Source organism: Oncorhynchus masou, chromosome 11 (genome assembly GCF_036934945.1).
Source record: "Oncorhynchus masou masou isolate Uvic2021 chromosome 11, UVic_Omas_1.1, whole genome shotgun sequence".
NCBI classification, from domain to species: Eukaryota; Metazoa; Chordata; class Actinopteri; order Salmoniformes; family Salmonidae; genus Oncorhynchus; species Oncorhynchus masou.
Genome location: NC_088222.1, coordinates 9,745,838 through 9,759,227, shown reverse-complemented (window position 1 = coordinate 9,759,227; position 13,390 = coordinate 9,745,838).

Sequence of the window (13,390 nt, the reverse complement as noted above, 5' to 3'; positions counted from 1 at the left end):
ATTTCACATTATTCCATGATATACAGTACCAGTCAAAAGTTTGGACACACCTACTCATTCCAGGGTTTTTCTTTATTTTTAATATTTCCTACATTGTAGAATAATAGTGAATAAATAACACATATGGAATCATGTAGTAACCAAAAAAAGTGTTAAACAAATCTAAATCTATTTTATATTTGAGATTCTTCAAACTAGCCACCCTTTACCTTGGTGACAGCTTTGCTCACTCTTGGCATTCTCTCAACCAGGTAGTCACCTGGAATGTATTTCAATTAACAGGTGTGCATTGTTAAAAGTGAATTTGTGGAATTTCTTTCCTTCTAAATGCGTTTGAGCCAATCAGTTGTGTTGTGACAAGGTGAAACGACAGTCCATCATTACTTTATTAAGACATGAAAGGAAGACCCAGAGTTACTTCCGCTGCAGAGGATAAGTTCATTGTAGTTACCAGCCTCAGACATTGCAGCCCAAATAAATGCTTCACAGAGTTCAAGTAACAGACACAGCTCAACATCAACTGTTCAGGGGAGACTGCGTGAATCAGGCCTTTGTTGCAAAGAAACCACTACTAAAGGACACCAATAATAAGAAGAGACTTGCTTTGGCCAAGAAACACGAGCAACAGACATTGCACCAGTGGCAATCGGTCCTTTGGTTCCAACCGACTGTGTCTTTGTGAGACGCAGAGTAAGTGAACGGATGATCTCTGAGTGTGTGGTTTCCACCGTGAAGCATGGAGCAGGAGGTGTGATGGTGTGGGGGTGCTTTGCTGGTGACACTGTCAGGGATTTATTTAGAATTCAAAGCACACTTAACCAGCATTCTGCAGCGATACGCCATCCCATCTGTTTCGTGCTTAGTGGGACTATCAATTGCTTTTCAAAAAGGACAATGTCCCAACACACCTCCAGGCTGTGTAAGGGCTATTTGACCAAGAAGGAGAGTGATGGAGTCCTGCATAACATGACCTGGCCTCCAAAATCACCCAACCTCAACCCAATTGAGATGGTTTGGGATGAGTTGGACAGCAGAGTGAAGGGAAAGCAGCAAACAAGTGCTCAGCATTTGTGGGAACTACTTCAAGACTGTTGGAAAAGCAATTCAGGTGAAGCAGGTTGAGAAAATGCCTAGAGTGTGCAACGCTGTAATCAAGACAAAGGGTGGCAACGTTGAAGAATCTAAAATATTAAATATATTTTGATTTGTTTAACACTTTTTTGGTTATTACATGCTTCCATGTGTGTTATTTCATAGTTTTGATGTCTTCACTATTATTCCACAATGTAGAAAATAGTAAAAATAAAGAAACTATATAATGCTTAACATATCATGTTATTAAGCACTATATTATTCTATTGCACTCCAAAGTGATTGGGACTTAATAAAAGAGAAGAGCATCGCATAATGTGGCACACACCGTCATCAGGAGCCCCATTGGATCAAAGACAACCCCTCACAGGAGGGTAAATAAACAGCATATTTTAATCAATGACAATGTCAAGTTAAGACACAATGCCCATCTCCCTGTGAATATGCCTATTTCAAATCATACATTTGACTGTTAATGAGCTTCCAATTACCTGCAGAAAAATGTAAAATTTTCTGAATAAATATAGTCCTTTTATAATGATAAAGGGGTTACTATGGAGATGGAAAGTCAGTTATTAAGAAAAGATGACATGACCGGTCTCATTAAAGTGCCATGCAGTGTGGTAATCGATGGATTATGTTGTTCCCATAGAGTCATAGACTGTGTGTGTGTGCTGACTCACCTTTGGAGGAATGTTATTCAGTGTTATTCTCTCCCATGGGGGACATCTAGCACAGAGAGGGATCCGATATGTCAATCACGCAGAGAAACATGTAACAAAGAGACAGATAACTACATAAAGAATATAGCTGCAAGCACTAATGCCGTGGGTTCAAGCTGTGGGCCCACTGTGCCACCATCAGGACAAATCGGCCTCGGATGATCTACTTCTGTACTCCTTAACACGCTTGCCAAATATCAGAACTCAAGACAAGTTCAAACAACATGGCCGGTGTAAGCCAATGAGCTTGCATTAACTGTTTTTCCTGTTCAACAGCACCTCCATGTGGCCAAACAGACCCATACTCTACAGGTGAGCCATGACTCTGAGTCAAACAGATCTAGAGATATAATGTGTGCCTGTTATAGCGCCACCATGTGGTGGATCTGAATGTTCTTGTATATGTGGAGTCCTGACAATGTTTATATACATACTGTACATACACCGAGTGTGCCAAACATGGACTCTACAAAGTGTCGAAAGCATTTCACAGGGATATCTTGGCCCATGTAGACTCCTAAGCTTCCCACAGTTGTGTCAAGTTGGCTGGATAACCTCTGGATGGACCATTATTAATACATCTGGGACTGTTGAGCGTGAAAAACGCAAGCTGGTGTGCCTGGCACTTACCCCGTTAAAAATCACAAACTTTTGTCTTGCCCATTCACCCTCTGAATGGCACACATACACAATCCATGTTTCAATTGTCTCCAGGCTTAAAAATCCTTCTACGCGGTATGATAGTAGGTGCCAGGCGCACCAGTTTGTGTTAAAGAACTGCAACGCTGCTGGGGTTTTTCATGCTCAACAGTTTCCTGTGTGTATCAAGGACCATCCCTTCTTAGTTTCATAGGCAAGCCAATTGGATGCTATGCTGCGGGCCAATGTTTAGACCCCTAGTTAAACCACAATTGTGTGGTCAATTAACCTGTTTTTTGGGAATTTCTCCAAATCTTCTCTGCAGATCCTCTCAAGCTCTGTCAGGTTGGGTGGGGAGCATTGATGCACAGCTATTTTCAGGTCTCTCCAGAAATGTTTAATTGGTTCAAGTCCGGGCCACTCATGGACATTCAGAGACTTGTCGCAAAGCCACTCCTGCGTTATTTTGGTTGCGTGCTTAGGGTTGTTGTCCTTTCAATACTGATTTCATCAGACCAGAGAATCTGGTTTCTCATGGTCTGAGAGTCTTCAGGTACCTTTTGGCAAACTCCAAGCGGACTGTCGTGTGACTTTTACTGCGGAGTGGCTTCCGTCTCGCCACTCTACCATAAAGGCCTGATTGGTGGAGTGCTGCAGAGATGGTTGTTCTTCTGGAAGGTTCTCCCATCTCCACAGAGGAATTCTGGAGCTCTGTCAGTGACCATCAGATTCTTGGTCACCTCCCTGACCAAGGCCCTTTTCCCCCTGATTGCTCAGTTTGGCCAGTCGCACAGCTCTAGAAAGAGTCTTGGTGGTTCCAAACTTCATCCATTTAAGAATGATGGAGGCCACTGTGTTCTTGGGAACCTTCAATGCTGCAGAAATCTTTTGGTACCCTTCCCCAAATCTGTGCCTCGTCACAATCCTGTCTCGGAGCTCTACAGACAATTCCTTTGATCTTATGGCTTTTGCTATTACATGCACTGTCAACTGTGGGACCTTATATATACAGGGGTGTTCCTTTCCAAATCATGTCCAATCAATTGAATTTACCACAGGCGGTCTCCAGTAAAATTTTAGAAACATCTCAAGGATGATAAAAACCTAGTTTGTGTGTAGATTAAGGAGGATTTAATTTCTAAAAATCCATTTTAGAATAAGGCTGTAACTTGACAAAATGTGGAAAAAGTCTGAAAATCTTCCGAATGTCTTTTGGAGGTGGCTGTATTTGTCAGTGCTTGAGCTCCCTACCAGACAGTTCTGAGCAGGTAATCAATCCAGGTAGCTCTCGTTCCGGTCTCACACTCGTGGCTTGAATACTTGAATGCCTGACTGTCTGGCTTCCCGATGCAAATGAGATGGAAATACTCCACTTCAATATATGTATTTTTCAAATCCTGTTGTGTGACCTTGTTCTCTTACCATGACACACAGCCCAACTCCACGGAAGCCAAAATATTTTCTAAGAAGGAAAACATTTACAACAAGACTTTTTACCTTTTGTACACCACAAAATTCTCTGCTTCAACACTCCCTATTGGAGAGATACAGACCTTCTGCTGCTTCAACACTCCCTATTGGAGAGATACAGACCTTCTGCTGCTTCATTACTCCCCATTGGAGAGATACAGACCTTCTGCTGCTTCATTACTCCCCATTGGAGAGATACAGACCTTCTGCTGCTTCAACACTCCCTATTGGAGAGATACAGACCTTCTGCTGCTTCAACACTCCCTATGAGAGATACAGACCTTCTGCTGCTTCAACACTCCCTATGAGAGATACAGACCTTCTGCTGCTTCAACACTCCCTATTGGGGAGATACAGACCTTCTGCTGCTTCGACACTCCCTATTGGGGAGATACAGACCTTCTGCTGCTTCAACACTCCCTATTGGGGAGATACAGACCTTCTGCTGCTTCAACACTCCCTATTGGGGAGATACAGACCTTCTGCTGCTTCAACACTCCCTATTGGAGAGATACAGACCTTCTTCTGCTTCAACACTCCCTATTGGGGAGATACAGACCTTCTTCTGCTTCAACACTCCCTATTGGGGAGATACAGACCTTCTGCTGCTTCAACTCTCCCTATTGGAGAGATACAGACCTTCTGCTGCTTCGACACTCCCTATTGAGAGATACAGACCTTCTGCTGCTTCAACACTCCCTATTAGAGAGATACAGACCTTCTTCTGCTTCAACACTCCCTATTGGGGAGATACAGACCTTCTGCTGCTTCAACTCTCCCTATTGGAGAGATACAGACCTTCTGCTGCTTCAACTCTCCCTATTGGAGAGATACAGTATCTTCTCCAACCCTCTAACTGTGTGTAGCATTAAATAATCCAGCTTGATTAAACTCAGCATTCAACATGCGTGATATACCCCTCTAGCTAAACATATGGTACTGGGGAGCACAGCTCCGGCCTACCCTGCTATCCACAGTTGAAGTCGGGTGTTTACATATACTTAGTTTGGAGTCATTTTTCAACCACTCCACAAATTTCTTGTTAACAAACTATAGTTTTGGCAAGTCGGTTAGGACATCTACTTGTGCATGACACAAGGAATTTTTCCATCAATTGTTTACAGACAGATTATTTCACTTATAATTCACTGTATCACAATTCAAGTGGGTCAGAAGTTTACATACACAAAGTTGACTGTGCCTGTAAACAGCTTGGAAAATTCCAGAAAATTATGTCATGGCTTTAGAAGCTTCTTGACATAATTTGAGTTAATTGTAGGTGTATTTTAAGGCCTACCATCAAACTCTTTGCTTGACATCATGGGGAAATCAAAAGAAATCAGCCAAGACCTCAGAAAAAAATGGTTCATCCTCGGGAGCAATTTCCAAATGCCTGAAGGTACCACGTTCATCTGTACAAACAATAGTACGCAAGTATGAACACCATGGGACCACGCAGCGGCCATACCGCTCAGTAAGGAAACGCATTCTGTCTCCTGGAGATGAATATACTTTGGTGCGAAAAATGCAAATCAATCCCAGAACAACAGCAAAGGACCTTGTGAAGATGCTGGAGGAAACAGGTACAAAAGTGTCTATATCCACAGTAAAATTAGTTCTATATCGACATAATCTGAAAGGCCGCTCAGCAAGGAAGAAGCCACTGCTCCAAAACCACAAAAAAAGACAGACTATGGTTTGCAACTGCGCACGGGGACAAAGATCGTACTTTTTGGAGAAATGTCCTCTGGTCTGATGAAACAAAAATAGAAGTGTTTGGCCATAATGACCATCGTTATGTTTGGAGGAAAAAGGGGGAGGCTTGCAAGCCGAAGAACACCATCCAACCGTGAAGCACGGGGGTGGCAGCATCATGTTGTGGGGGTGCTTTTCTGCAGGAGGGACTGGTGCACTTCACAAAATAGATGTCATCATATTGAAGCAACATCTCAAGACATCAGTCAGGAAGTAAATGCTTGGTCGCAAATGGGTCTTCCCAATTTATTGTGTGAAGCTTGTGGAAGGCTTCCCAAGGTGTTTTGACCCAAGTTAAACAATTTAAAGGCAATGCTACCAAATACTAATTGAGTGCATGTAAACTCCTGACCCACTGGGAATGTGATGAAATAAATAAATCATTCTCTCTAGTATTATTCGGACATTTCACATTCTTAAAATAAAGTGGTGATCAGAACTGACCTAAAACAGAGAATTTTGACTAGGATTAAATATCAGGAATAGTTCAACTGAGTTGAAATGTATTTGGCTAAAGTGTATGTACACTTCTGACTTCAACTATATATCTGATCAGTGACACCACAGGGATGATAGTTTCATTTTGTCTGACAGGAACACCACAGGGATGATAGTTTCAGCATGTATGTCAGGAACACCACAAGGATTATAGTTTCAGCATGTTCGTCAGGGACACCACAGGGATTATAGTTTCAGCATGTTCGTCAGGAACACCACAAGGATTATAGTTTCAACATGTTCGTCAGGGACACCACAGGGATTCTAGTTTCAGCATGTTCGTCAGGGACACCACAGGGATTCTAGTTTCAGCATGTTCGTCAGGGACACCACAGGGATTATAGTTTCAGCATGTTCGTCAGGGACACCACAGGGATTATAGTTTCAGTTTGTCTGACAGGAACACCACAAGGATTCTAGTTTCAGTTTGTCTGACAGGAACACCACAGGGATTCTAGTTTCAGTTTGTCTGACAGGAACACCACAGGGATTCTAGTTTCAGTTTGTCTGACAGGAACACCACAAGGATTCTAGTTTCAGTTTGTCTGACAGGAACACCACAGGGATTATAGTTTGAGTATGTCTGACAGTGACATGGGATTTAAGTGCCTTTCAAAAACCCCAAGGACACTGTGAAGCAAAGATTATAAAACAAAACAGGAATAAAACAATACAATGAATAAAAGCTACTAGGTTAGGCAAGAGCTGAGTAAGAGGTGAGCTAAACTGAGGGGACGGTCAGCCTGAACAGGTATGTAATTCTACTGATATACTGTTCTAATTATATGCGTATGGTTCCAACGATCACAATACAAGATGTTTTCTTTGTGGAAAGCTTTTTTTTGTCTATTTTAAATGAATAAACACTGTGACTGAAACAAACAGCAATGAATCCACAGTGTAATATACAGTGCTTCACTTTTAAAAGGTAATTTATGTTTCAGCCAACATCCAGTGTGTTAACCGTGAGTCGTATGTGATCTCAGCGAACGTCTGGGAAATTGCCTTCACAAATCAAGTGCTGCTTTGTGACGTTGGTTAATCCCGACCAGAAAGGTTATTTAATAGTAAAAGATAAGGCAAGCTGTTCTCACTAGTCAGTCCAGGACAGACAGATCACAAGGCCTTCCAAGCTGGTCTCTCACTGGTCAGTCCAGACAGATCACAAGGCCTTCCAAGCTGGTCTCTCACTGGTCAGTCCAGACAGATCACAAGGCCTTCCCTTTCCTTTCTCTGATGTCAGGCTCTGTCCAGGCCCAGCCATGTCCGTACATGTGACACCTCACCTCTACTGACTGCATAGCAGGACATATTCCAGCAGATATTGGTTAACCCAGATTAAACAAATCAGATAGGGTTTTGTTTCATTTCCATAACAATTTTTAATGATCATATAATCCCCCCCCACACACACACACAAAGCGAATAACACAGCTGCCATTTCTGCTCTTTGCATCAGTCCCAGGATGAAAGAGGATTACCTAGCTATGTTTACCGATAGACAGCTCAATTTTGGACAAATGAAATGAACAGCATCAGAGAATCCCTACAGTCGGCTACCCTGATTGAACGTCTCCTCGTTTTACTGGATTCTGTGTATTTCTGAGTCGTCTTTCTTAGTGTCATTCCAGGAAGAAAAAAAGAGGATGGACAGTTGCCAGGTTTAACCCAAAAGTTAACACCGATATTCACTCTGCTGTCGAGCTGCACTGGCCACCTGATACTATCAATATAGCATCCTTAGCGGCAAGCCCATGTAAACTTTTAACTAGTTGCCCATTTAATGTAATTTGGTCTTAATGTTTGTCACTGACATATCACATGAACACACATAAGAAATGGCAAAATGTTTAGAATTGCAGGAAATGACCTTTACAACTGCAGTGATGAAAGGGGAGCATGAGACAAAAAGTTTGGGAAGGGCAGGAATCCCTGATGCTAATACACATACAGCGTTCTGAAACAGATAAAGGCACACATAGCACCCCGTTTCTACTCCAGTGTTTATGTTTTGACAATATTCTTATTGATTTAAGATCAACAAAACATTCTAGCTATGTACAGCAGGGACAATAATGTTATCAGATCATTTCATGACTATTTTGTTTTACGCAGTTTGGATACATGTTCAATTCCTGTCAAAATATTTCAAACGTTAGTGTCAAAGTGTACTGAGGGAACCCTTCCATTATGTTCTGCTACTGAGATAACCTTTCCATTATGTTCTGCTACTGAGGGAACCCTTCCATTATGTTCTGCTACTGAGGGAACCCTTCCATTATGTTCTACTCTTCTCTATGCTGCTCTACTCTATGAATGAACCATAAGTATTTGGACAGTGAAGTTACCGTTTACATTATCCTCTATATTCCACCATTTTTGAATTTGAGATAAAAATGTTTCATCATTCCAATTATGCAATTGTGGGTATCCCAACGTGACCTCGGTCTTGGTTCATCCAGAAGGAATAAATGGTTGAAGTTGCTGTTCCAAACAGGGGTTTGGAGGAATATAATTAAGAGACCATGAGGAGGAATCCATCTGAATTATCAGGCAGCTCCTTTTTGAGCCCATAATGCCTCGTGTCTGGGTTCACCACAGTGATATTCATATGATGTGATTAGCTCATTGTTTTCTCTTGATTGGGGAGAGAACTACTGTTACATCATCACCCTCGTCATTATTCATTCAGGGGAGGTTTGACTTTAATCAGATTCCTAACATCAAGCACCGCTGTGTGAGTGAAACAATGAAAACAAAACGAAAACAAATCCGAAAACATGGATCAGAACCGAAAACCGGAAAATAAATATTTTTGGGGAGGAACGGAAACAGAACCGGGAACTAAAGTGATCTATACAATTCCGGAACAGAACTACTATTTAAAAAACATGGGAACCGGTTAGTTACCTAATTTTAAGTTCTGAGCATTTTTGTCAGTCCCATAAAAAAAGACTCCAAAAGGTCCTAGATACATTACAAATGGTCCTTTTGTTCGATAATGTGCTTCTTTAGATCCCCAAAAACTCAGTTTAGCTGGCACACTTCAGTCAATAATCCACCAGTTTCACTCCATCAAAATGCATACAAAATGAATCCCAAACTTTATTAATAAACTTTTCCGAACAAGTCAAACAACGTTTATAATCAAACCTCAGGTACCTTAATACGTAAGTAAACTACACAATTTAAGACTGAGAATCGTTATTGTCTCTACTGGAGATAAACAGCAAAGAACGCGCTCTCATCCACGAGCATGAAAACACTACAGCCAAAATGGGAGCCACCTAGAAAAACTACAATTTCTAGCTCATTTTTCCTCAAACAAGCATGAATCTCTTTGTAAAGGCTGTTGGCATCTAGTGGAAGCCCTAGGAACTGAAATCTGAAAGGATTTTGCCCCAAAAATGACAGCCTTTGGAAACAGCGGTAGGATAAAATACAATTTTGGGGGGATGGTTTGTCCTCGGGGTTTCACCTGCCTTATCAGTTCTATTATACTCACAGACATTATTTTAACAGTTTTAGAAACTTTAGTGTATTTTCTATCCAAATTATATGCATATCCTAGCTTCTGGACCTGAGTAGCAGGCACTTTACTTTGGGCACGCCCTTCATCCGGACATCAAAATGCCCCCTAGCCCAAAGAGGATTTATTAACTTCTTATGGCAGTATTGAGTAGCTTGGATGAATAAGGTGCCCAGAGTAAACTGTCTGCTACTCAAGCCCAGTTGCTAATATATGCATATTATTAGTAGATTTTGATAGAAAACACTTGGAAGTTTCTAAAACTGTTTGAATGATGTCTGTGAGTATAACAGAACTCATATGGCAGGCAAAAACCTGAGAAAAAATCCAACCCGGAAGTGGGAAATCTGAGGTTTGTAGTTTTTCAACTCATTGCCTATCGAATACACAGTGTCTATGGGGTCATATTGCACTTCCTACGGCTTCCACTAGATGTCAACAGTCTTTAGAACCTTGTTTGATGCTTCTACTGTGAAGGAGGGGGGAATGAGAGGGGATTGAGTCAGAGGTCTGCCAGAGAGGCATGAGCTGACCACGCACGTTCACGTGAGAGTTAGCTTACTTTCCATTGCAATTCTACAGACAAAGGAATTCTCCGGTTGGAACATTATTGAAGATTTATGTTAAAATCATCCTAAAGATTACTTCTATACATCGTTTGACATGTTTCTACGAACTGTAATGGAACTTTTTGACTTTTCGTCTGGCCTGCGCGTCATGAATTTAGATTACTGGGCTAAACGCGCGAACAAAAAGGAGGTATTTGGAAATAAATGAATCAAATCAAACATTTATTGTGGAACTGGGATTCCTGGGAGTGCATTCTATTGAAGATCATCAAAGGTAAGTGAATATTTATAATGTTATTTCTGACTTCTGTTGACACCACGACATGGCGGATATCTGTATGGCCTGATTTTGTTGTCTGAGCGCTGTACTCAGATAATTGCATGATGTGCTTTTTCGGTAAAGCTTTTTTGAAATCTGACAGCGGTTGCATTAAGGAGAAGTCTATCTAAAGTTCCATGCATAATAGTTGTATCTTTTATCAATGTTTATTATGAGTATTTCTGTAAATTGATGTGGCTCTCTGCAAAATCACCGGATGTGTTGGAACTACTAAACATAACGTGCCAATTTAAACTCAGATGTTTGGATATAAATATGAACTTTATCGAACAAAACATACATGTATTGTGTAACATGAAGTCCTATGATTGCCATCTGATGAAGATAAATAAAGGTTAGTGATTAATTTTACCTCTTTCTGCTTTTTGTGACTCCTCTCTTCTGGCTGGAAAAAATGGCTGTGTTTTTCTGTGACTAAATGCAGACCTAACATAATCGTTTGGTGTGCTTTCGTCGTAAAGCCTTTTTGAAATCGGACACTGTGGTGGGATTAACAACAAGTTTATCTTTCAAATGGTGTAAAATACTTATATGTTTGAGGAATTTTAATTAATGAGATTTCTGTTGTTTTGAATTTTGCGCCCTGCACTTTCACTGGCTGTTGTCATATCGATCCCGTTAGCGGGATTCAAGCCATAAAAAGTTTTAAGCTAGCCTCGGCGTTGAGCAGTCTCTCAGACGTTCAAAGTTCCTCCATATTAGGCGCTCCTCCATAGGTCTCTAGCTATTCTATAACGATGTAATTCAGTGAAGTAATGAGATATACCACTAATATCATAAACACATTATAATGCACGTCATATAATGATTCCTAGTGCTTCCATGTACAACACTCGCTTGTGCTCTCCCTACCCTGCTAAATTTCAGTCTCATCTCTCACCCTACACTTGTCTGTCCATCAAGCATGTAAACAACAGGTCCATATAAAGCTGCTCTATCTGCACTGATTGGTGGAGTAGTTCAATGAGCAATATTTTTTTAAAGGAACAGAAAGGAACGATATAAACCTGTACCTTTTTTCTGTTTCGAACCGGTTCAGAATTGTATTATGCTGGTTGGAACAGCAGAATATATATATAATTTGTAAGTCGCTCTGGATAAGAGCGTCTGCTAAATGACTTAAATGTAAATATATATTATTTATTTATTTTTTCCAATTCGGAACGAAATTGGAAAATAACTAATTACCATTTGGGTATTATAGGGTCATGTCCTCTGTGACACTGCTGGGTTTTATTTTTATAGGTACTAGCTAATTAGATAAATCCATTACATAAATGCTCATGTATTTTCAATCCGATTTGTAAAGGATTAAAAAACAGATGTAGAATAACATCCATTTAGTGGAAGATATTTATTTTCTTCTAAATTACAGTTTATTTATTTATTGAATATGCACGTGTCTATTTGTGTGTGTGTGTGTGCACCTCTTGATACCAACATTGACTCTTCCATTTTGCTCATTTAATATGAATATTCACATGAAAATGCCGACTGCCATTAGAATCCAAATCATGTCCCACTAGTCTCCCCTGTGTCTTCCTGAGATGAAGTCTGACAGATCAGAGCCCTACTGAGCCAGCCAGGTCAAAATGCCAGCACTACACAGAGAAGGGCTGCTGGCCAAGGTAGGCATGCATGTAGGCAGGCATGTAGGCAGGCAGGCAGGCAGGCAGGCAGGCAGACAGTCTGTCTGTCTGTCTGTCTGTCTGTCTGTCTGTCTGTCTGTCTGTCTGTCTGTCTGTCTGTCTGTCTGTCTGTCTGTCTGTCTGTCTGTCTGTCTGTCTGTCTGTCTGTCTGTCTGTCTGTCTGTCTGTCTGTCTGTCTGTCTGTCTGTCTGTGTAGCTGTCTGTCTGTCTTTGTAGCTGTCTGTCTGTCTTTGTAGCTGTCTGTCTGTCTGTCTGTCTGTCTGTCTGTCTGTCTGTGACAGCCCCTTGTGACGTGCTGTACAGATGCATATCAAATAATGCTGTCGATCTGAGGATTGTCTGGCTTAAAGCCAAAAGAAGAGTGCATGTATGGCCGACACAAGCTCCTTGACCGAGCCCTGCATCCATGCTACCCTGAGCCCTGCTTCCATGCTACCCTCAGCCCTGCTTCCATGCTATTCTGAGCCCTGCTTCCATGCTACCCTGAGACACGCTACCCTCCTACCTTCAGCCCTGCTTCCATGCTACCCTGAGACATGCTACCCTCATACCCTCAGCCCTGCTTCCATGCTACCCTGAGACACGCTACCCTCCTACCCTCAGCCCTGCTTCCATGCTACCCGGAGACACGCTACCCTCCTACCCTCAGCCCTGCTTCCATGCTACCCTGAGACACGCTACCCTCCTACCCTCAGCCCTGCTTCCATGCTACCCTGAGACACGCTACCCTCCTACCCTCAGCCCTGCTTCCATGCTACCCTGAGACACGCTACCCTCCTACCCTCAGCTTTGATTCCATTCTACCCTGACACCTGCTTCAATGCCACCCTCAACTCTGCTGCCCTGAAACCTGTTACCCTTTTACCCTGCTACCCTGAAACCTGTTACCCTGCTACCCTGAAACCTGTTACCCTGCTACCCTGAAACCTGTTACCATGCTACCCTGAAAGCTGTTACCCTGCAACCTGCTGCCCTGCTACTCTGAGCCTTGCTTCCATGCTACCCTCAACTCTGCTACCCTGAAACCTGCTGCCTTTTTGCCCCTCTACCCTGCAACTCTGAGCCTTGCTTCCATGCTACCCTGAGACATGCTACCCTCATACCCTCAGCCCTGCTTCCATGCTACC